The following is a 23,917-nucleotide window of genomic DNA, read 5'->3' on the forward strand; positions in this document are numbered from 1 at the left end:
CCACGTAAATGACGTCACCCACGCATGCGCAGGTTGGCCGGCACCAACCCGCGCATGCGCGGTTCCCGTCCTCTCCGCGGCCACCCCGCAAGAAGATGTCGGATGGATCTTGCGGGGCGGCAGAGGAAAGGTGGATCTCCTTCAGAGAGACCGATCGGTGGGCACCGATCGCGGGTCAGACCCCTTTTGAGGCCCCCCTGTGCAAGAACCCCCCTCCCTCCCCCCCAGCCCCCCCCCCCCCCCCCCCCAGCGTTCCCACGCTGTTCCTGCCGGCAGCAACCGGGGTGGACGGCGCCGGCGGTTCCCGTTGTGTTCGGCAGGCCGCTCGGCCCATCCATTACAGATGGCGAGTGCCGATTCTCCCAGCGGCCAGCCATGAATCGCCCCGTGACGGTTTGGGGGGGGGTGGGAGAATTGCATGCGGGTGTCGGGGCGGCGTGGCAGGACTCGCTTGGTGCCCCGGCGATTCTCCCACCTGGTGTGGGGGTGGAGAATTCCTCCCAAAGTCTTTGAATTGAAAGGTTCAGATCGCCTGAAGACTTTAAAACACTTCAATATCTTTTTCACACTGCCTTCAGAGGAGTGATTGGCACTATCGTTACTGGTCCTTTCTGTTGGTTTGGAAGTTGAGCTGCCATCTGGGTACCTTTACATGCTCTTCTTCCATTGCCTTATGTTGAACTGCTCTAGGTCAGTTCAGCTGTCAGGTTGTTTGGTGGTTCCCGTATCTTGTGATGTGGACAAACATTGTGCTCATCTCCTTGTCATTTCTTTGGCTTTCTCCACCATCATGTGGGTCATTGCAATGTCTCTGTTGCTGAGGAAGAGCATTCCCATGACAAGGTTTTGTGGTTCGCTCAGCTCTGCATTGTGCTGTCCTGAATAGTGGTTACAGTGTTGACCTGCTATACCATCATCAGGGATGGAGCGTGAGGCTGAATGGACTGCTGGTCACTCTCTTTTACACCCTCCACTGGAAGTGTTATGGTTATCTCCTGGGTGATTGGAATTTCTTATTGAATTGAACTCTTTCGAGTATTTTGTTGCTTCTTAGATTAAAATAAATGTTGAATGATTTCTCTTATTCTGACTATTTATTTAAACCTGAAGTGATGCTACATCTTAAGATCTTTTCCTCCAAAGTCGCGATTTATGTGATTGATCTGAGCCTTGAATTAGACTGAATTGATTTGGAAATGTGGAATTCTGATCAATGGATAAGGTGTAGGGACTGCTTGAAGAGCTTTCTGAATTTCATCACCGTTTACTTGGACACGAAGGGCTTTCTGTTACTTACTGGTTTTGGTGGGTACTGCAACTATGGTCATGGCACTCAGTTTGGTGATATTTGTTCATGCTCCAACTTAGAGATGGGGATTTAACAAGGGGTTTCTTTCAAACCGGATTTCTGGCATTGAATTAATTGAAAGATGTGTCGGCACTTGCTTTTGCCATGGGATTTTAAACAGTTTAGTTTACCCTTGCAAATTCTGCCAACTCTACACTCTGAAGTTGAACTTCAAAAATTACCCCATCAAATTTGAACCCGCGTTCTCATTAATTTGTAAAAATACTTGGACGACTTTTTATTCTTTTTCAGGATGTTGGCCTTGCTGTCAAGACCGACATTTATTGCTGTGGGCTTTCCCAGTGGTTAATTCAGCCGCTTTAAAGGGCAGTTAAAAGTCAACCAAGTTGGTGTGGTCTTATATTGGCCAGACTGGGTAAGGACAATTCACTTTGTTCTCCAGAAGACTTTAGTGATCCAGTTGGGTTTTACAACAGTCCCCTTTGAAACTTACAGAATACTGAGAGGCCACATAGAGTGGACGTGGAGAAAACTGATACCAGATTTTTATTTCCAAAATTTTAAACTGCATTCAGATTCTCAAACTAGCATGAAGAAATTTGACTCACCAGACGACCATAAGATCTAGGAGCAGAATTAGGCCATTCAGCTCATCGAGTCTGTTCCACCATTCGATCATGGTTGATATGTTTCTCATCCTCATTCTCCTGCTTTCTCCCCGTAACCCCTGATTCCATTATTAATCAAGACCTTATCTATCTCTGTCTTAAAGACACTCAGTGATTTGGCCTCCACAGCCTTCTGCAGCAATGAGTTCCACAGATTCACCACCCTCTGGCTAATGAAATTCCTCCTCATCTCAGTTTTAAAAGATCGTCCCTTCAGTCTGAGGCTGTGCCCTCGGGTTCTCGCCTCTCCTACTAGTGGAAACATTTTCTCCACGTCCACTCTATATAGGCCTCTCAGTATTCTGTAAGTTTCAAAGAGATCCCCCCTCATCCTTCTGAACTCCATCGAGTACAGACCCAGAGTTCTCGACCACTCCTCATATGACTAGCACTTCATTCCTAGGATCATTCTTGTGAACCTCCTATGGACCCCCTCCAAGGCAAACGCATCTTCCTTAGATGCGGGGCCCAAAACTGCTCACATTATTCCAAATGGGATCTGACCAGAGTCTTAAACAGCCTCAGAAGTACATCACTGGTCTTGTATTCTAGCCCTCTCGAAATTAATGCTAACATTGCATTTGCCTTCCTAAATGCCAACTGACCCTGCATGTTAACGTTAAAAGACTCCTGAACTAGGACTCCCAAGTCCCTTTGTGCTTCAGATTTCTGGAGCCTTTTCCCATTTAGAAAATAGTTTATGTCTCTATTCCTCCCACCAGAGTAAGAAACCTCACACTTTTCCACATTGAATTCCACCTGCCACTTATTTGTCCACTCCAGGTCCTTCTGCAGCCTCCCCATTTCCTAAACACTACTTGTCCCTCTACTTATCTTTGTATCATCAGCAAACTTAGTAACAACACCCTTAGTTCCTTTTTCCATATCGTTAATAGCTGTGGTCCCAACAGTGATCCCTGCAGAACACTGGTTGCCATCCTGAAAAAGACCCCTTCATCCCCACTCTCCATTTTCTACCAGTCAGCCAATACTCTACCCATGCCAATACCTTTCCCCTTACACCATGGGCTCTTATCTTATTTAGCAGCCTCCTGTGCGACACCTTGACAAAGGCCTTCTGAAATTTCATATAGATCACATCTACTAGCTCACCTATGTCTAACGTCCTCATTACCTCCTCAAAGAATTCTAATAGATTTGCCAGGAAGGACCTCCCCTTGATGAAGACATGCTGACTCAGTCCTATTTTATCATGTACTTCCAAGTACTCCGCAATGTCATCCTTAATAATGGACTCTGAAATCTTACCAATGACCAAAGCCATGCTAACCGGCCTATAATTTCCCATTTTCCAAATTAAATTAGATGGTCATTGACATAACCACTGCTGTATCCCTATACCTAGTCTTGAGGTTCTGGGGCGGGATTTTCCATTGGCTGATGCCAAAATCGGGAAAGGCGATTGGGCGAAGAATTGATTTTGACACCAAATTCTAATTCTCCATCACTTCGACGGTGGTTTCAATGCGTTCCGGAACGCACATACATTAGTCACTGTTTGTATAGCATAAGCATGCCCGACCCGGTATTTTCCGGGGTCTCTGCAATTCTCCGCCTCCACTGGGCTGAATTTCACACGGCGCGGTTCACTTATGCTTTTAAAAATCGTGAAACCGGCATGGCGGCTGCTGAGGGAGAGAGAGGGGGTACGGAAGGTGTCCAACATCACCATAGTTTGCTGACAGTTGTGCCGCTAGCCGGGGGCTTCTGCCAGGACTGGGGGAGTAGCGGGGAGTGTCCAGGAGGTGGGTTGTGAGGTCAGGGTGAATGGACACGGAACATTTTGCCGCAGCCGGCAAGGCAGCCATGCAGCTGCGCAAACCGCTAACAGCCTAGCTTGAACTTAGTGCCATGGGTCATATAGGTGTCATCCCAAGGCACCGCCCGGGTACCCTCTGGCCCCTGCCGACCCATCAGCTGTATGGGCTTGCTCCAGCACAACTGGTGTCACCTTGTTGGCTGGGATGGTGTGTGTGGAGATTGCAATGTATATATGCGGCTGCAGCTTGTCAACCTCCCAAGTGTCAATCACAGACCTGGCGAATCCCGCACCATATTTCATTGGAATCGATTGTGTTCCATGTGGCACTGGTGCTAGTCCCCCAATAATAGCGGAATCGGTCCAGGTGTGGCGTCAGTTTTTCTGTCATGCAAGTCCACAAATTCTGCATTGGCGTCAACACTTTAGTCTCAGAAACGGAGAATCCCGCAACTGATTTAAGGTTTGCCAGAAATTACACAAGAGTTCTGTTAGGTAATTAGGAACCCATGCAGACACAGGGAGAACGTGCAGATTCCGCACAGACAATAACCCAAGCCGGGAATCGAACCTGGGACTCTGGCGCTGTGAAGCAACAGTGCTACCACTGTGCTGCCCACAAAGGACTGTCCGTCCCTGGGTGGGCTCAAATCACCAACCTTTCGGTTAACAGCCAAACGCGCAAACCGATTGCGCCACAGAGACCAACTGAGTCTTGAATGGAAATTGAACCCACGCTGTTGGTATCGCTCGGCATCACAATGCTTTGTCTACTATTTTTCATCCATTAACATTAATGAAGATATCTAGCTTATTAGGTCTGGGAGCCGGTGAGAAGCCTCAGGAGGCTCTATCCATAATCTCTACACAGGGCTACACCAACTGCAACTTTAAACCAGTGTCAGAACATGAGTGACTTATCGTGCTCTAGTAAGAGTTGACTTACTGGATCAGATATTTTTGTGCCCTCCCTATTAGGTGTGGGCTAGCTGGGGGGGGGGGGGGGGGGGGGAGGGAGAGTGTAAAATCAGCACCACACGGGGCACAGTGTCTGTCACCTGCCCACCTCAGGTGGATTTACCAGTGACAGGGAGATATTGGGCATCCCACCTGCCCATCGGCTAATTGAAGTGGTCCATTATTTTACCTGTGGCCTGTGGTGCCCACTCCACATGGTAAGGTCATCGGTGATGATGTAGGGGGGCATTAACCCTCCTCTTCAGGCACTTTATGCCCATCGGATAGCGCCCCCTTCTCTTCCCCCCCCCCCCCCCCCCCCCCCCCCGCGCAGTGGAAAGGGCCCCCCATTGAAACACCTCCTGGGCTGGTTTAGCACACTGAGCTAAATCGCTGGCTTTTCAAGCAGGCCAGCAGCACGGTTCGATTCCTATACCAGCCTCCCCGGACAGGCGCCGGAATGTGGCGACTAGGGACTTTTCACAGTAACTTCATTGAAGCCTACTTGTGACAATAAGCGATTGTCATTTCATTTGGACCAAACATATATGGTCGTTTCAGTGGATTCTCAGGGACATGCTGAATCCAAGTCATAGGTTAGGGCAATTGCAGTTGGGGTCTCTGCCTGCCTCTCCAAGGCCATTCACATAAGTGCATTGAGGCTTCCTAATTCACGAGGTCCTTTGTTCCAACTTTCATTGAGACCTGGCAGAGGGCTGATGCTCTTACACCTAGTTTCATCTGGTTTATTTTCCTAAAAGGGATGAATGTACAGACTGTCTGAGTGGTTGCCTGGGATTGAGGTCTGCACCAATTACATTTATAAATAGAAATCTTTGAAAGTGGCAGCTCCGCTTGGTAAGGCACTTAAACAGGTATTACAGGATTTTTGACTTTAGAAAAAGAAATATAAAAGTTATGGTAAATCTTTCTAGCCCATTGGTTGGTTCTCCAGTTTTGTGCACCACTCTTGAAGAAGGATGCCAAGGCCTTGAAAAGGTTCAGAGGAGATTTAGCAGAATTATACTGGGGATGAGTGGAGGTACTAGAAAAGGTGTGATTTATAGCAAAACAATGTTGTAGAGGGATTTGTTGGAGGTGTTCAAAATTATGAAAAGTTTTGATAAAGTAGATGGGGAGAAAACTGGGGCTGGATTCTCCCCTACGCGACGGGGCGGGGGGTCCCGGCGGGATGGAGTGGCGTGAACCACCCCGGCGTTGGGCTACCCCAAATCTGCACCTTTAGGGGTCAAACCCTCGCTTTCAGGGTTAGGCCTGCGCCGGAGTGGTTCCCGTCCCGCTGGCTGGAGTGGAAGGCCTTTGGCGCCACGTCAGGCGGGGCTGAAGGGACTTCGCCGGCCGGCGTAAGTCCGCGCATGCGCAGGAGCGTCAGCGGCTGCTGACGTCAACCCCGCACATGCGCAGGGGAGGGGGTCACTTCCGCGTCAGCCATCGCGGGGGCTATGGCCGACACGGAAGAAAAAGAGTGCCCCCACGGCACAGGCCCGCCTGCGGATTGGTGGGCCCCGACCGCGGGCCAGGCCACAGTTGGGGCACCCCGCGGGGTCAGATCGTCCTGCACCCCCCCCCAGGACCCGGAGCCCGCCCGCGCCACCAGTCCCGCGGGTAAGGGAGGTGATTTGATTCACAACGGCAGGTCAGGCATTACAGTAGCGGGACTTCGGCCCATCATGGGCCGGAGAATCGCCGGGTGGGGGGGCCCGCCGACCGGCGCGGCGTGATTCCCGCCCCCACTGAATCTCCAGTGCCGGAGAATTCAGCAGCGGGGGCGGGATTCACGCCGACCCCCGGCGATTCTCCGACCCGGCGGAGGGTCGGAGAATCCAGCCCCTGTTTCCATTGCAGGTGGAATTCTAACCAGATGATTTTTTTTTTAATCCTGGGAAGAAATGAGAATGTTTTTAACCAACTTAGTTGTTCTGGTCTATAATGCACTTCCTGAAAGGTGGTGGGAGCAGATTCAGTAATAGCTTTCAAAAAGGAATTAGATCTATACTGACAAAGAGACATTTGTTGGGTTTGGGCAAAAGACAGGAAATTGAGAATAACCGGATTGCACTTGCACATACATGTGCAATTAAGAATAATGTAATAAATGCTATCTTAGCCAGCGATGCCCATATTCCACAAATGAATAAAATAAATCGTGGGCCCTTTTTCTGTTCTGTATCATTCTATTATAAGTATGGTTCTATAATTCGGGAACACGGCATGCTGGCTGCGGACAGTGTCCAACTCCGCGACACTCCACTGGGATCTGTGCCGCTGACGGGGGGGGGGGGGGGGGGGGGGGGGGGGCTTCTGCTAGGGCTGGAGGGAGTGGTGGGGGGTGGACTATGGGATTGAGGTGGGTGGGTTAGGGTTCGAGCACGGCCACGCCATGTTTTCTGGCGTGACTGGTGCAGTTCGTCAGCCGTGCGCATGAGCGGCCCATGACCCAGAGTTTCTCTGGCCTTTTTCGGCGTGATCCGTGGCTGTTTCACGCACCGCCGGTGCTAGCCCCTCATCAGTACCGGAATTGGTGGGGGGTTCACGCCGATTTTTATGTCGTGAAACTTCTGCGACTTCTCTGTTTGAGCCGGCACAGCCTCAGGGACGGATGATCCAGCCCTGAATACTTTGATCCCAAAAATATTGCGGTTTCCATTGTACCTGAAAGCAGTCAGGCTTAACATAAAATTAATTAAAACAATCTAAAATTTCTGAAGTTGCCTTTCTTTCTTGGTTCGTTCTCCATACTTCATTTAGTCAGCAAACTTGTACAAACAAGTTGTTATTTCTTCTCAGCTTGAGGACTTGATAATAAGTAAAGTAGATTTTTTCATTACACTGCATTCAAATTACAGACCCATGACGATCCTGGCAGTGGGCTGGGCTAGAATATACCATCCTATGATTAAAGCCCTACGAGCACTAATTTCTTAAATGCTTTGAGGTTTTTTTAGAGCAGTTTTGCCAACTACCATGTGCAGTGAAGACTAATCAATCCATGCAAAAATAACGTGCGGGATTCTCTGTTGGTGGGATCCTCCGCCCCGCTGGCAGTGCACCCAGGTCCCCGCATTTCCCGATGGCGTGGGGTGGCCCACAATGGGAAACCCCATTGGCTGGCTGCGGAAACAAAGAAGCCCGCTGCCTGCGGGGGCGCACTATGCCGGAAAACGTGGCTGGCGGGACAGAGAATCCCATCCAACATCTCCTATTTAAGTAGTATCTGCTCAAAGATATGCCTCTTCAGGTTTCGAATAGGTATTTCTATCTGATCTTTAATTTCCTGTAACCTTACATATTTTTTATTACTTGCTAATTTTGCTTTGAAGAAAAATTATTCAAAGCTGTACCTCTGTTCTAATTAGTTAAAACAATTAAATATAAATCGTAACTTCTATGCTACCATCAGTGAATTCAATGAAAATGAGGGGGAAAAGATATATTTGAAAAATACAAGTCATATTCGAGTACAGACAATTAAATTTGTCCACCAGGGAGTTCTTTGCTGGACCACTTTATATACTTCTAAGCTGTATGCAATCACAAACCAAAAAAAGTATCACAATATTCTCTTCCATGCCAAATCAGATTTTTCACGATATTTCCCGAAAAAGTCCAGACATATTTTCAGAAACTACCGAGTGGATAGGAGGCATGGACGTGGGACATTGAATTAGTAACAATGTTGTATCCCCTATGGATTTGGAAGTGAGTGCAATGTCACTGAGTCAAACACAGCTTTAGGAGTGAGGAATTGACCAGCCAAGTAGGGTTCTCCAGGAACTGGGCACAAATTGGTGAAAGCAGCATTTCACTTCTCGGCATCCCATGTCATTTATGGCAGTACATACTCGTATCATTTAACATTTAATCAACGCTTTTTCTTTTATTTCTAACATGGAATTTGTTGGTATTCAGTTTATTGGCAAACTGACTGTTGCTATGTGTAAAATTAGTGGGTGCACCGTTTATTGTTGTTATGTATTGTGACTTCAAATATGTACAGACTTTAGTATGATGGTAGTGGAACCATTCAAATGGCAGAGGCTAATTTGAAAAACTCCCGACCATCCTACTGACCAGCCAAGAAGACTACATGAAGTGGAGAGCTTCAGATTAATGTTCAACCGTAAAACTATTAACATTTATGCACCCTGCGTTCCCTAGGTGCCCTGTTTATAAGAGCAGTGTGTGATAGATTGTCTTTGTTACCAGATAATTTTGCTGTATGTGATATATAAACTGCAATCACACTAACCAGGATGTATTGTGAGAGAAAGGCTGAGCTTTAAAGTAACTGTGGTAGTATTGACATTTACAAATCCTTGCTTCATATGTAATGATATACATATAATGCCTTGAGCATATGTCCAATACAGCTGTTATTTTATTTGAATCTAATTATGATTGTATTTTTGGTCACTGGCTCTGTTATTTCTGAAAGTATAGGAGTGATGTTGTGATGCAGCAGTCTGAGAAGGAAGAACAACTCAGGAAATCATAAACCCACAGCTCATGTTTTCCTGAGGTGCACAACTTGTTAACACCACTCCTCATTGGGTGGAGCAGATCACAGAATCACCACATTTAAATTAATATACATATTTGTAGCATTGTACGTCAGCTGTATTATGGTTTATTTTGTTTTTGCAGTTTTGTTTTCTTCTTTTGAACACTACTTAAAGTATCCTGTTTGTTATTTAATAAATCATTAACTCTTCAACCATGCTGAGCTGTCCTTTCTGTGGTTGGCTGTGAGTGAGCAAGAAAAGAAAATGATGGTTTCTTTTGGAAATTTACAATGGGCGAAATTCTCCGCCTCGCGACTCCACAAATACGAACCGCAATTGAGCGAAGAATCGGGCGTCCAACCAAATTTGAGGCCCACGCCACGCACTGATTTGGGCACCATGCTCCAGTCCCTCACTGGTGACGATAATGAGGTTTGTGCCCCGTGCTGGTAGCAGCATGCAATACTGGCATTTGCATGCATTTAAATGTAATTCACGGGTTGGACACAGTATCCTCTGCCATTTTGCAATGCTCCGCCCCTCTCAAGCGGAGGTCTCAAAAGTGTGGATTACTGCAAGTATTTGCAAACATGGACTGGGGGCCATGGCTCCGGAGGGGGAGCGGGAGCTAAAGAAACACTGAAATCATTGAAAACTGTTGGGCTTGCTGGGGAATGGCTGCCAGAGCCAGGGGGCAGTAGCGGGTAGTGACTTGGTGCCACGTCCATGGACTTGGGGTGTCCCCCTTGGAATCAAGGTGGCCTGGCTCAGACCACCATTGCTGCAGTCTGACTTTTAAACACACCTCTTTGGTGCTACTTACACGCTCCTAGTTGCTCACACAGCTGCGTGCTGCCTGTGTCCTTTAAATGCTTAGAAGGCCTCTGATCACCTTAGAGTCCACCCAAGCCACCGTTCTGGACACCTGGACACAGTTGTATCATCAAGGGCCAAGCTCAATCAGGAGCCCACCAGGTGTTGGCCCGCCTCAGAAGCACTGCCCCCATTGCAGAGGAAGCAGGGAATTAGCAGAGCTCACCCCAACCAGAGCACAACTGCACGCAGCCTTTGGACCCCTCCCTGGTTCTCTGCCCGTCTCAGGGCAGAGGACTCACCGGTGACCCCACCCCTCTGGATCACCAGCTGTCGTCTCCTTCTGAGACTGGCATCGCTGACTGCCTCTACCTCTGGGAGCACCAGAGCACAACTGCACGCAGCCTTTGGAGCCCCTCCCTGGTTCTCTGCCCGTCTCAGGGCAGAGGACTCACCGGTGACCCCACCCCTCTGGATCACCAGCTGTCGTCTCCTTCTGAGACTGGCATCGCTGACTGCCTCTACCTCTGGGAGCACCAGAGCACAACTGCACGCAGCCTTTGGAGCCCCTCCCTGGTTCTCTGCCCGTCTCAGGCGCTATTTACAATGGGCAAAATTCTCCGCCTCGCGACTCCACAAATACGAACCGCAATTGAGCGAAGAATCCAGGCACTATTCAACAGGGCAGACCTGAATCTACGGCCCACCCTTGGGAAGCGGATGTCCCTCTTCCGCCTCTGCCATGGTGGAGGCCGTGGCGGCGACGGAAGAAAAAGAGTGCCCCTACAGCATGGCCCGCCTGCTGATTACTGGGCCCCAATCACAGGCCAGGCGACCGTGGGGGCACCCCCCGGGGTCCGATCGCCCCGCGCCCCCCCCAGGACCCCGGGGTCCGCTCGGGCCGCCTGTTCCCGCCGTCACCAGAGGTGGTTTAAACCACGTCGGCGGGAGAGGCCTGTCAGCGGCGGGACTTCGGCCCATCGCGGGCCGGAGAATCACCGCGGGGGGCCCGCCGATTGGCGCGGGATGCTCGCCGACCGGCGTGGCATGATTCCCGCCCCTGCTGATTCCCGGGTGGCGGAGAATTCCGGCCACGGCAGAGGCGGGATTTACGAAGGCCCCGGGAGATTCCCCGACCCTGCGGGGGTCGGAGAATTCAGCCCCAGAAGAGTACAGCACAAACTAAAGGAAGGAATGTGGATAATATTAAAAAGACTTAAAGCATCTATGTAAAATAACAACTTAAAACAGATTTTTTTTTTTTGTTTTCTTTACATATTTTTATTGAGTTTTTAACATTTTATACATAAGTAACATAATAACATCAATGATAAAGCATGTATCAACAGCCTCAATAAACCCTACTAGCCAAAAACAAAAACCCTCCCAACAATTATAACCTCCCCCCCTTTCACTAGTGTAGTGATCTGTATATCTGCTGGTATGTAAAGGATTAACATCTATATTATAGTGCTAGACAACCACTAGATGGCAGCACCAGATCTATGTATATAAACTACACTCAGGAGATCCCCGCCTCTTCGTAGTGACTCGTGAACAGTGTTAGAGGTATAGCTTTGTTGGCCAGTGTAGTTAAACATTATTTATACTTATGCTTATTTACCTAATCTTCAGTTATAGTTGTAGAAGAGTGAACAAACTCATTAGGGGCAGCAGGGTAGCATGGTGGTTAGCATAAATGCTTCACAGCTCCAGGGTCCCAGGTTCGATTCCCGGCTGGGTCATTGTCTGTGTGGAGTCTGCACGTCCTCCCCCTGTGTGCGTGGGTTTCCTCCGGGTGCTCCGGTTTCCTCCCACAGTCCAAAGATGTGCGGGTTAGGTGGATTGGCCATGCTAAATTGCCCGTAGTGTCCTAATAAAAGTAAGGTTAAGGGGGGGGGTTGTTGGGTTATGGGTATAGGGTGGATATGTGGGTTTGAGTAGGGTGATCATGGCTCGGCACAACATTGAGGGCCGAAGGGCCTGTTCTGTGCTGTACTGTTCTATGTTCTATGTTCTAATTAACAGTATTTGCTTAATTTAAGGACTGATCATTTCACTGAACATCAACCATTCTGGAAGCAAGCAAAAGAGTAACGAGATAGTACTATAAAGTAATATAACCCCCCCCCCCCCCACCTCCCACCCCCAACAGCTGACAGTGACAAGATCCTTAAAATGTAATATGAACAGATGCCACCTGCGATAGAACCCGTCAATCGCTCCACTCATCGTGAACTTAACCTTCTCGAGATGCAAAAACTCCATCAAGTCAGCCAGCCACGAACTGGGCGGTGCCACCTACCTCCAACTCAGCAGGAGCCACACCGATCCAGCAAGAAGGCAAAAGCCAACGCATTCGCCATCACACCCATCCTCAATTCTGGACACCCCGAATATTGAAACTAATGGGCAGGGCTCCAAATCCACATTTAAAATTGCCGATATGGTGTTTTAAAAAAAAGACACCCAAAATCCCACCAACTTGGGGCAGGACAGATCACGTGCTCATGGTTTGCAGGCCGTCTTGAGCACCGCTCACATCTATCCTCAACCCCCTTAAAAAAACACATTCTGGCCTTGGTGAGATGTGCTCTGAACACCACCTTGAGTTGTATCAAACTTAACCTCACACAGGATGACGTAGTGTTGACCCTACAGTGAGCCTCTACACCTCCTCCTCCAAAACGGAGCCCAGCTCCGTATCCCACCTAGCCTTCGCCACCTCCACTGAGACCTGCTCCTCCCCCATGATACGTTCATATATTTCGGACGCGCTGGCTGCCCTCCTCCGACCCCACACAGGGAACAATCCTACCCAGCAAAGTAGACAGCGGGACTGTTGAAAGAGATCGCCATACCTAATCACGCACCTGAACATATCCACTCCACCAAGGTCTTCCCTCTCCCTCAACTCCTCCCAGTCAACAATCTAACCTTCCAAAAATAAATCCTTTACCCACTCCAGCCTTTACATATCCAACCCCCAAAGGTGGCACCTCATTTCCCCGGCTGAAACAAATGATTCACATAGATAGGGAAGTAAGAACACCTTGACACTGCCCCCCCAGGTTCAAATGCTGCTGCGATATCTTCAATGTGGGGATGACCACTGGATTTGATGAATATTTCGCTGGAGCAAATGGCAGAGTAGCCATCGCTAACACTTTTTCAGACACGACTCCTTACATGATCCATCCTTACCCAGACAACGTCCTGGTCTCCGAATCAACCCAACACTTTCTCTGCATTGGCCACCCAGTAGTAAAGTAACAGGCTCAGCAGCACCAACCCTGCCATCTGCCTCTCTCTCTGTAAGACCCCCCTCCGAATCTGAGGCGGGTCACCCCACCCATATAAAGCCCCTTACAAGCCACTCCAGCTCCCTGGCCGGCCAGAGACAATGGAAGGCTGTCCACCTCTGTAAATCCGCCCTCACCCTACTCGCCAAACCAGTGAAGTTCAGCTTGCGAAGCAGCGCCCAGTCCTGCACCATTATATCACCCATCACTGTCCCCGGATCCCTTACAACAATAGATCATTGGTGTATAAAGATACCTTGTGCTCTATTTCCCCCTCCCCCACCCCTCACAATCCCTCTCCACTTGTTCGTGACCCTCAAGACAATTAATTGCTGATGGTTCAATCGCCAACGCGAACAAAAATGGAGACATAGGACAACCTTACCTCGTCGTTCTATACACGCTAGAGGGCCCCCAACCTATGGTATTAGTTTGCACACTAGCCTAGGATGCCACGTACAACAGCTGTACCCTTGACACAAACCCAGACCCAAACCCAAACTTTCCCAGAACCCTAAACAAGTAGCCCCATTCAACCCCATCGAAGGTCTTTTCCACGTCCAACGACATAATTATCTCTGGCTCTGACACCACCGCAGAAGCCAGAACCACATTAAGTAGCTGCCTCACATTAGACAATAGCTTCCTGCCCTTTATAAAGCCCTGCTGGTCCTCTCCCACAACCTCTGGAAGACATGGTACCAACCTTAATGCCAGAACCTTCGCTATGAGTTTTGCATCCACATTAAGCAGAGAAATCGGCCAATATGTCACACACTCCGTGTGATCCTTATCCTTCTTCAGAATGGGGGAGATAGAAGACTGACCCAACATCTCCAAAAGGGAACCCCTTGCCGTGAATCATTAAACATCCCCAACACCAATGAGACCAACTGATCCACTAACTTCTTATAAAACCCTACTGGGAACCCATCTGGCCCCAGTGACTTCCCTGTCTGAACTTCCCCAAAGCCATACGCACCTCCTCCAACATCAACGGCACCTCCAAACCTTCCTGCAACTCCTCCTCAACCTGAGGAAACTCCAACCCCTCTAAAAACCCAACATCCCTGTTTGTCCTCCGGGAGCTCCAACTTATAAAGCCCCTCCATAGAAGGACCGAAACACTCCATTGATCTTTTCTGGGGTAGACACCAATCCCCCACCGGGCTCCCGCACCTCAGCTGATGGGCAAACAAAAAGTAGCCCTCTCCCCATACGCCCCCTTTGCCCACCACAGCTGACACTACCCGGCCCGTGGATAACAGGTGAAAATGCATTTGCAGCTTCTGTCCACCACCAAGATCTCATCCACCGACTCCTGGCACACCTGCCCTGTATCCCTATCCATATGAGCCTTGTACGTACGAAATGACACCCTCCCCAAACTGATCACCGTCTTTAAAGCCTCCCACGATGTGGCGGTCGACCCCAATGTCCTGATATATCCGCACCATGTGCCTGTACCAGTCGATATTCCGGATCTTCTTTGCCCACTCCAAGACCCGCTCCTTCCGTTGATAGTTATGAAAGGGGATAATCACCGCCCGGTGCGGCTTATTCGGCCGTAGCTTTTGTCTGAGGGCCCAGTGAGCTCTGTCCAATTCTGGAGAGGCGAACACCTCATCCCCTCCCACCAACCCAGAAAACATTTCTGAAAAGTACTGGGTCGGCTTCAAGCCCTCCAATCCTTCCGGCAGCCCCACCAACCTGCAGTTTAATCACCTTGACCCTGTTCTCCAGATCCTCCACCTACAACCTCAGCAACTCAGCCTCCAACAAGGCAAGCGATCCGCGTGCTGCGACAGGGCCTCCTCCACAGCCTTCAAAGTCTCAACCTGGGCCTTAACCACATTCGAGGCGTTTACCCACTGCTCCTGAATCGGGCCCAGAACCTTCTCATCAGTAGCCTTAAAGGATACTTTTATCTCCTTGCCCTGCCGCTCAAACTGCTGATTCATTTGTTTGCCGAATTTCTCCAGCTCTATACCCAATGTCTGTAAAATAATGGGCATGGAGTCCATCTTCCCTCCTTCACTTCTTTCAACGGGCTACCCTCCTGGGGGCTGGTATAGTTCAGTTTGCTGGACAGCTGGATTGTGATGCAGAGCGAGGCCAACAGCATGGGTTCAATTCCTGCACATCCGGAGGTTTTTCATGAAGGCCATCTTCTGAACCTTGGCCCTCACCTGAGCTGTGGTGACCCTCAGGTTAAATCACCACCAGTCAGTTTCCTTCTCAAAGGGGAAAACAGCTTATGTCAATTTGGGACTATGGTGACTTTATTGCCCCCTTGAGCTTCCATCAAGTTGGGCTTCTTTAACCAGGTTTTCTACATGATTCTGTCAAGGAACAATTCTCTAACATCCCCGCGGCCCCGCCCCCCCCTCCCAACAGTGTGTGCTCATCAAAATCCCCCGAAAAAACAAGCAAAAAGGATCAAAACAAAGACCCAGTAGGGAGCCACTTTTCGTTCATCTTGCTCTAAGCTGAAGTCACCAGAAGACACCCTAAGAATAGAGATGATAACTAAAAACTTTTGGAATAACAATGCATGGAGTTCAAAACAAGAGGATAAACTGGAGACAATGGATTGGATTCTCCGCTCTCCGATGCCGAAATCGTGTTCAGCGAGGGGGTGGAGAAGCCCCGATAATGCTGAAAACGGGATCAGCGGCGCTTGCGCGATTCTCCGCCCCTTGAAATGCGGCGTACTCTAGGACTAAGCCGCGCCACGTATCCACGGCCTGAGGCCATTGCCTGAGGCCCGCCCCGCCCCGCGATGCTGTGTCCCTGACCTGCCGAGTTCCTGATGGTGTGGGACACGTGTGGTCTCACCCGTCGTGAACTTAGTCTGGCGGCTGCGGACTCAGTCTGGTGCCACCACAATAGAGGGAGGGCCGATCCGTGGGCAGGGGGGGGGCTTCATTCGGGGCTGGGGGCACTGTGGGCGGGCAGTCCGGGGCACGCGAGCGGCTGAAATGGGGTACTATCTTTGCAGTCCGGATCCGTGGGCTGAGTCCGCCATGAAGCATGGCGCTGCCTTTGCGCATGCGCGACAACGGACCCGGAAATGCTCAGGGCCATATCGGCAGCTAGAGCTGGGAGCTCTACGCTGCCTCCCTGCTAGCCAGCCCCCAGCAAAATGGGGAACCTGTGGCCGTTTTGCACCAGTTTTCCTGGCGTAAAACACCACTGCTTTCACGCCGGTATGGGGACTCATTCTCCCAAAAGGTGAATCCAGCCCTGTAACTTGTGTAGAGAATCCAGATATGAGAGCGATGACTGAAACAAGGCAGAACCATTAGCAATTAAATATGGTAGGATAAAGCACATTTGGGAAGGAAAGAGGAGGAAGTAAATCGGAGGAATATTTTTTTCCTATTCATTCATGGGATGTAGGCATCTTGGCCATCACTGAGGGCATTTCAGAGTCAACCACATTGCTGTGGGTCTGGAGTCACATGTTGGTAAGGACAACAGATTTCTTTCCCTAAAGGACATTAGTGAACCAGATGGGTTTTCCGACAATGGTTTCATAGTCACATTACGACTTTTAATTCCAGATTTTTACTGAATTCAATTGTCACCATCTGCCACGGTGGGATTCGAAGCCAGGTCCCCAGAGCATTACTCTGGGTCTCGGGATTACTAGTCCAGCGATAATACCACTGCGCCACTGCCTTATTTAAAGATGACATAAATGTCAGAGAGAAAAAGAATGTACCTAGCAATAAGATAGATACAGAATCCAAAGGGGCTAAAATAAAATATAAGGAGCAATCCAACTACACTAAAGAGTTGAAAAGAGTTGGAGAAAGAAATACATCAGCAAATTGGTGGTGTGAAAAACAAGCTTAAAATAATAATAAAGGGAAATTTCAACCAACCCCAAATTAACTGGCAGGATGGAGTAGAGGAAGAGGTAAAGGGAATCAGGTTTTTCCAGTGAATACTGGACTCCTTTCTCACACAAAATATAAGGGAAGTCCTGCAAGATAATAATCACTGCTGCATCTTCTAATGGACAATGCACCACAATAGACTGCATCAGTGGGAACACATCCCTGCCGATACCAGCTGTTGTGCAACCGGTTAGTATGTTATTTGGCTCAGGGTGCGACATCTATCCCCATCTGGGTGGCACCGTGGCACAATGGTTAGCATTGGGGACCCAGGTTTGATTCCAACCTTGGGTGACTGCCTGTGTGGAGTTTGCTAATTTTCCCTGTGTCTGTGTGTCTTCCCTCCGGGTACACTGGTTTCCTCCCATAGCCCAAAGGTGTCGGGATAGCTGGATTGGCCTTGATAAATTGCCCTTTAGGTGTCCAAAGGTTAGGTGGGATTACGGGCATAGGGCGAGGCCTGGTGAAGTGCCCATTTGGAGCGTTGGTGCAGAATCGATGGGCTGAATGGCTTTGTTCTGCTGCACTGTAGGAATTCCATGATTTTTATTCTATGAGGAATGACTGATTGCTCCCCGGCACTCCTGACACCCGCCCGTTATCCATGGCAAAACCCAAACTTTGGAAAAACCCTGCCATAGTCTGTAGACCGTACTGTGTGGTGGGACTCATGCACCCTTCACTTCAACCAACTCAACTGGCAGTGGACTATAAGGTAAAGTGGACTATAAGGCTTATGAAGACAAGGAAGCCAATGGGGAAGGAGACTGTGCATGAGCAGGGAGAATGGCAAACACAAAGGGAACAATGGGAAAGGAATGCTGTGCAAGGGAAGGGGTGGAATGGCAAACGGGTGTGGAAATGGGAAAGAAGGGCTGTGCAAAAGTTGGAGGGCAATAGGCTCAATGGAAGGCAGAGGAGAAAGGCAGTGGAGGAGAATGAAAAATGGTGAAAGGCAAAGGGAAGAATGAGGGGTGGAAAGCTGGACCCTAACAAGGATGCATGAAAGACTGACAAACAAGAGTCAAAGTTCACACAAAGGTTCAGAAGTTGGGGTTGCTGCGGTTTGGGAGTAGCACTCTTGTCCTAGTTCTCATTGCAATGGGGAACCATGTGAAGGTTTTTGTTTCTGTTCAGGGGTTTGCAGACAGGAGTCACAGAATGCAGGGATTCCAGTTGCGAAATGGAAAGGATTCACAGATGACATGCAGTTCAGGGGCTATGCTGTCTATGGGGCTGGTTTAGCACAGTGGGCTAAACAGTTGGCTTGCAATGCAGAACAATGCCAAACAGGCGCCGGAATGTGGTGACTAGGGTTTCTCACAGTAACTTCATTAAAGCCTACTGTGACAATAAGTGATTATTATTATTATGCATACCTCGCAGTCAGAGAAAGAAGCCAGAGGGTATGCAACAGGGGCAATCATTGGAAGCATGGTGTACCCCAGTTAGGGGGAGGGGCATGGACGGACTGTGTGCTTCACAGGAAAAAAAGCACATCTTGGTTTGCAAGTCTGTCTTACGGCTAGGGGCTCTGTACTAGGCTGCAGAGCGAATGATGATGGAGACTGGAAGCAACAGCAGCCTGGCTATAAGGAGGACCTAATATGGGATGGGAGGTGGCATATTAAGTGGTCATAGGGGGGGGTTCATCTCTGTATATAACAGTGCACACTGTCTCCAGATTGGATGGATAGAGATCCACGTGGGTATGGGCACTTTGCAGGTGACGGGCTTGGCATGGGGGGGGGGGGGGGGGGGCTGCGGTTCTATTTTGCATCATGAAGCTCAGAGACACATGGACAGTGAGGGAGTGAACATCCTAAAGCCGAGGTATAAAACCACAGCCCTCTGTACTCAGAACAATAGCATCCATCAAAAACAAAATATATTCGGTCCTGTCTGGGAGAGGTATGAAGCAGTATGGGAGGACAGCTAATCTGGACTATGGGCCCCCTTCTTGGGATGTGCAGTCACTTCTTGGTGTCGTTACAGAAGACAGGATCCAGGTCAGTTATAAAGGAGAGAGATCTTGCAGCCCAGGAAACAACTAAAAGCCAATGATTTCCTTCAATGCTGTTCAAGGCATAGACAGAACACACCACCTTCACATCAAAGTCTCAACATTGATAAGAGTATAATGGAGGGATGCAGCCTTGGAGATTGAATGCAATAGTGCAGAGGGCACAGCTGCACCATATCTGCCATTCCATCAATGAAGGGCATTCACGGGTTCCCAACTAAGGCCATTCATCAATGGCCAAACGGCTTCTACCCATTGACTAAGATCAGCTGAAATGCTATTGTATGTCACAACAAAGAATGGAAATCTGAGAATGGAATGTTGCTCACCTCAGTGTGTGTCCTGGTATCCCAGGAGTAAGGCTGCATCAGGCAGCTTCTCAAGCGAAATTAGGGATGGGCAATGAATTCTGGCCTAGCCAGCGAAACCCACATCCTTTGAATTATTTAAAATAGTCACCACGCAAACACGGTCTGCAAAGCGGTGGAGCTCGCAATTCTGTATATTTCCTAATCAGAACTTCCTTTACTGCACCCTTAAATAATTATTGTCTTTGAAATTTTATTTCAGAGAAGGTAAAAGTAATAATGGATCCAAATGTCAATGCTGCATTTCTCAAGGCAAGGGTGGGAGCGACATCACCACTAGGACATAGCCGGTGCAGACTCGATGGGTCGAATTGCCTCCTTCTGTAAGGATCCTCTGGATTCTACGATCCTATTATATCATTCTTAGACATTCTTTCAATCTCCTTTTGAACCTATGCCAAGTTTGATGGATTCAGTCAATATGGATGTTGTTTAATTGAAATAGAGTTTTCTACATCTACATCATGAAAAATCACTTTTGTGCTTCCCAGTTTGTTCTCACGTATTGCTCTATGAGACTGTAATAGCTATTTCAGGGCACTTTGATTTTCCTTTGGAAGGTAACTCAGTAATTTATCCCAATTTTTTATTACTTCCTCATTGTCCAATCTAATTTGAGGACTGTCAAATTCAAAATCGTCTGGATATATCACCTCTCCTTGAGTTATAACTACTAACACATCTTCCTGCTTTCCTTCTATATCAAAATACAAGACACTCTGTGAGTTTCCTTCTGAGTTTCCTTCTTCTTATCAATTAATTCACCTCACTTAATTTCCTTTTGATTTGATAAGACCCACTGAATCTTGCCTTTAATAGTTCAACAGTACTAATACTTTCTCACCGCTAACAAATCTATGAATTTTTGCTTTCCTTTCCACCCCTTTTTAAATCGCTGCTGTGACAATTTTAAATACTTTCTAGCCAACTCACCAGCCCGAGTTAATCTTCCTCTAAAGTTTGACACATAGTCCAACAATGTAGTCTCAGGACGATGACTCACCAATTTCACCTTGATCAATTTAAGTGGTCCTCTTAATTAAATTTGAATGAACTGAATTTAGTTGATTCATTAGATGCATCCCTAATTACAACTAGTACAAATCAAATCCCTTTATTCCAATACTCTGGATAATCCTGACGTTAGGCCCACAACATGGTCTTTAAAGTTTGGTGCCACGTTTCTATCGTTTCCTGCTATCCTGGATGATCATAGAATCATGGAATCCCTGCAGAAGGAGGTGACTCATCCCATCGGGCCTGCACCGAACCCCCTCCCTATTCCCACCTAACCTTTGGACACTAAGGGGCAATTTTATCATGGCCAATCCACCTAACCTATGCATCTTTGGCCATGGGAAGAAACCGGAGCACCCGGAGGAAACTCACACCAGACGCAGAGAGAAAATGCAAACTCCACACAGTCACCCAAGGCTGGAATTGACCCCGGGTCCGTGGTGCTATGAGGCAGCAGTGCTAGCCACTGTGCCACCCATTTCAGGGCCAGCACGGCACTGGAGTGGCCCATGCAGCTCCAGCTGCTGATCCCGGCGTCAACTGGGCACCCCGGGGTCCGCACAGCGCCAACACGTGCATGCGTAGTGGCACCAGTGCCAACACGCGCATGTGCAGTGGCACTGGCCACAATGCGGGCATGCGCAATGGCTCCCTTCTCCGCACTGCCCCAACACAACATGGTATAGGGCTAAAGGGGCCGGCGCGGAAGAAAGGAGGCTCCCAGCCCGAGAGGCCGGCCCGCCAATCGGTGGGCCCCGATCGTGGGCCAGGCCACAACAGAGGGCCCCCCAGGTTCGATCACCCCCTCCTCCCCCACAGGCCACCCCCGGACCCATCCACGTCGAGGTCCCGCCATCTGAGAGCAGATTAGAACGGCGCTGACGGGACTCAGGTTTTCTGTTACGGCTGCACGACCCATCCCGGGGCGAGAATCAGCGAGTGGGCCACGTAGAGCGGCCCCCGACCAGCGCCATTCCGACCACGCCGGCGCCAATGATGCCAATTCCCAGTGTCGGGGCGGCGTGGTGCGATTCGTGCTGGTCACGGGGATTCTCCGGCCCAGCCCCGGGCTGAGAGGGTCCCGCCCCCTATCTCTCAGGTGCAAAAAACTCCGTGGGTCCGCCCCTCCCATCCCCCTCATACCTACAGCCAACACCTTCGTTCCCCCCAACCCCCGAGGGGGTCAGCAAACACAGCTTGGACTTATCCACCTTCAGATCCAACACTGTATTCAAGCCCCCCCATTCCAGCATTAACCGGTGCAATTCCAAATTCGGTCAGGCAGCCGGCATCTTCTTCATAAATCCTACTTTGTCTCAATTCATGGTGTATACGCTAACCGACAGCACCAATCTCCCCCCCAAAACACCCGTCACTATAATGTACCTACTCCCTAATCGGCCACCACCTTCTCCATCTGAAACCTCACCCTCTTACCCACCCGTATCAAAGCTCGAGTGGAATACCTGACTCACCCCACCCTTCTGAAACCTCACTTGGTCCTTTACCCTCAGGTGGGTCTCTTGCAGCAGAACCATGTCAGCTTTCAAGCTCTTCAAATGTGAGAAAACTCTCACTCGCTTCATCGGTCCCCCCAGCCCTCGCACGTTGTCCGTCACCACTCGGATCAGGGGTCTCTCACCCCCCTCACCCCTCCCATCTGTCATAACCGCTACTCCTGGTCCTGCGCAACACGCAGGCCCCAGCCATGCTCTTAGTCACTGTCAGCCCCCTATCCTTCCCCACTTCCCAGAAACCTCCCAGCCACTTCCTCTTGACACCACCTCAGTATCATCCCCATCCCCCATTCTCATCTCCCAGACCCATCAAAACCTGTCCATGCAGGTTCTAATGACCGTGGCCCCACCCCCACCTTGCTCTCATCACTAGCCAACTTACATTTGCTGGCGAGGTGGCCCCAGCCAGAGCCCCTTTTCCCCCCACACCCACTACCAGGCATCCACTACCCTCTGTGAAAAGGCTTGCCTCGTACATCTCCTCTAAATCTTTCCCATCGCACCTTGAACCTATGCCCCCTAGTAATTGACCCCTCTACCCTGGGGAAAAGCCTCTGACTATCCACTCTGTCTATGCCCTTCATAATTTTGTAGACCTCTATCAGGTCACCCCTCAACCTCCGTTGTTCCAGTGAGAACAAACCGAGTTTATTCAACCTCTCCTCATAGCTAATGCCCTCCAACCAGGCAACATCCTGGTAAATCTCTTCTGCGCCTTCTCTAAAGGCTCTACATCCTTCTGGTAGTGTGGCGACCAGAATTGAACGCTATACTCCAAGTGTGGCCTAACAAAGGTTCTATACATCTCAAAATAGAAGTCCATGGAGTTGTGTGTGACACTCAACTTTGCGGAATAGACCACCCCACACCTCACATTGCTTTTATAGAATGCCTTCTTCGCCCGACCAAAGGCCATCTGTCATCTCGCCAGTTCCACTGTGAGTTCCTGGTATACCTGAATTCCAACGCCTCCCCACCTCACCTCTCAATTCAGCTTCACCCAACCCCACACCTTTTCCTATACCTGATAGTTGTGGAAGCAGACTATCACAGCTGTTGGTGGCTCATTCACCTTTGGTTTCGGCCATAGCAACTGGTTAACCCTGTCCGACTCGTAGAGGGAGGGATACTTCTCCTCCCCTATTAGCTTGGTGAACATCTTGGCAAAATACTCCATCGGCCTCCGGCCCTCCAGCTCCTCACCCACGATTCTTCGATTCTGCCTTTGTGACCTGTTCCCCAGGTCCTCCACTTTGGCTCTCAACCCTTTGTTACTCTCCACCACCCTCCACAGCTCCTCACCCATTGAGGTGAACTGGTCGCTGTGCGGCAACAAAGTCTCCTCCACTCCCTTTAACACCTCTCCTTGCTCCCGCATCTCTGCCAATGTCTTTGTGAAAGCCTCCTTCATCGGGGCAAGAGTCTCATCCACCCACTCCTTGAGCGAGGCCATCATCTCCTTGCAATGCCTGTCAAAGTGCTTGGAAAACAGCCGCTCAAACTCCCCCGCTATCACTTTGACTAGTTTATCCACCGTAATGGACGCGGTCCCACTCGGCGAGCCTGCATCCGCCATCTTTCCTCCCGCTGGACTCCCCGCCAAACTCACTGCCGGACTTTTGCTCGCCCCCTTTTTCCCCTGATTATTTTTTTTAATTTTCAACATCCTTTGGTTGCGGGTCGGGATGGGGGGGTCGTGTGTGGGGATGGTTGGGGATTGTTGTGGTTGTGTTAC

At 49.4% G+C, this 23,917-nt stretch overlaps 1 non-coding gene across 1 annotated transcript; it reads right to left on the bottom strand.

The window, feature by feature from the left end:
* Positions 1-4,388: 4,388 nt before the first annotated feature.
* Positions 4,389-4,462, bottom strand: trnan-guu. Its single transcript has one exon. It is a non-coding gene; the product is annotated as a tRNA-Asn (tRNA).
* Between the last annotated feature and the right edge of the window lie 19,455 nt (positions 4,463-23,917).

The sequence above is a fragment of the Scyliorhinus canicula genome, chromosome 3 (genome assembly GCF_902713615.1).
Source record: "Scyliorhinus canicula chromosome 3, sScyCan1.1, whole genome shotgun sequence".
NCBI lineage: Eukaryota > Metazoa > Chordata > Chondrichthyes > Carcharhiniformes > Scyliorhinidae > Scyliorhinus > Scyliorhinus canicula.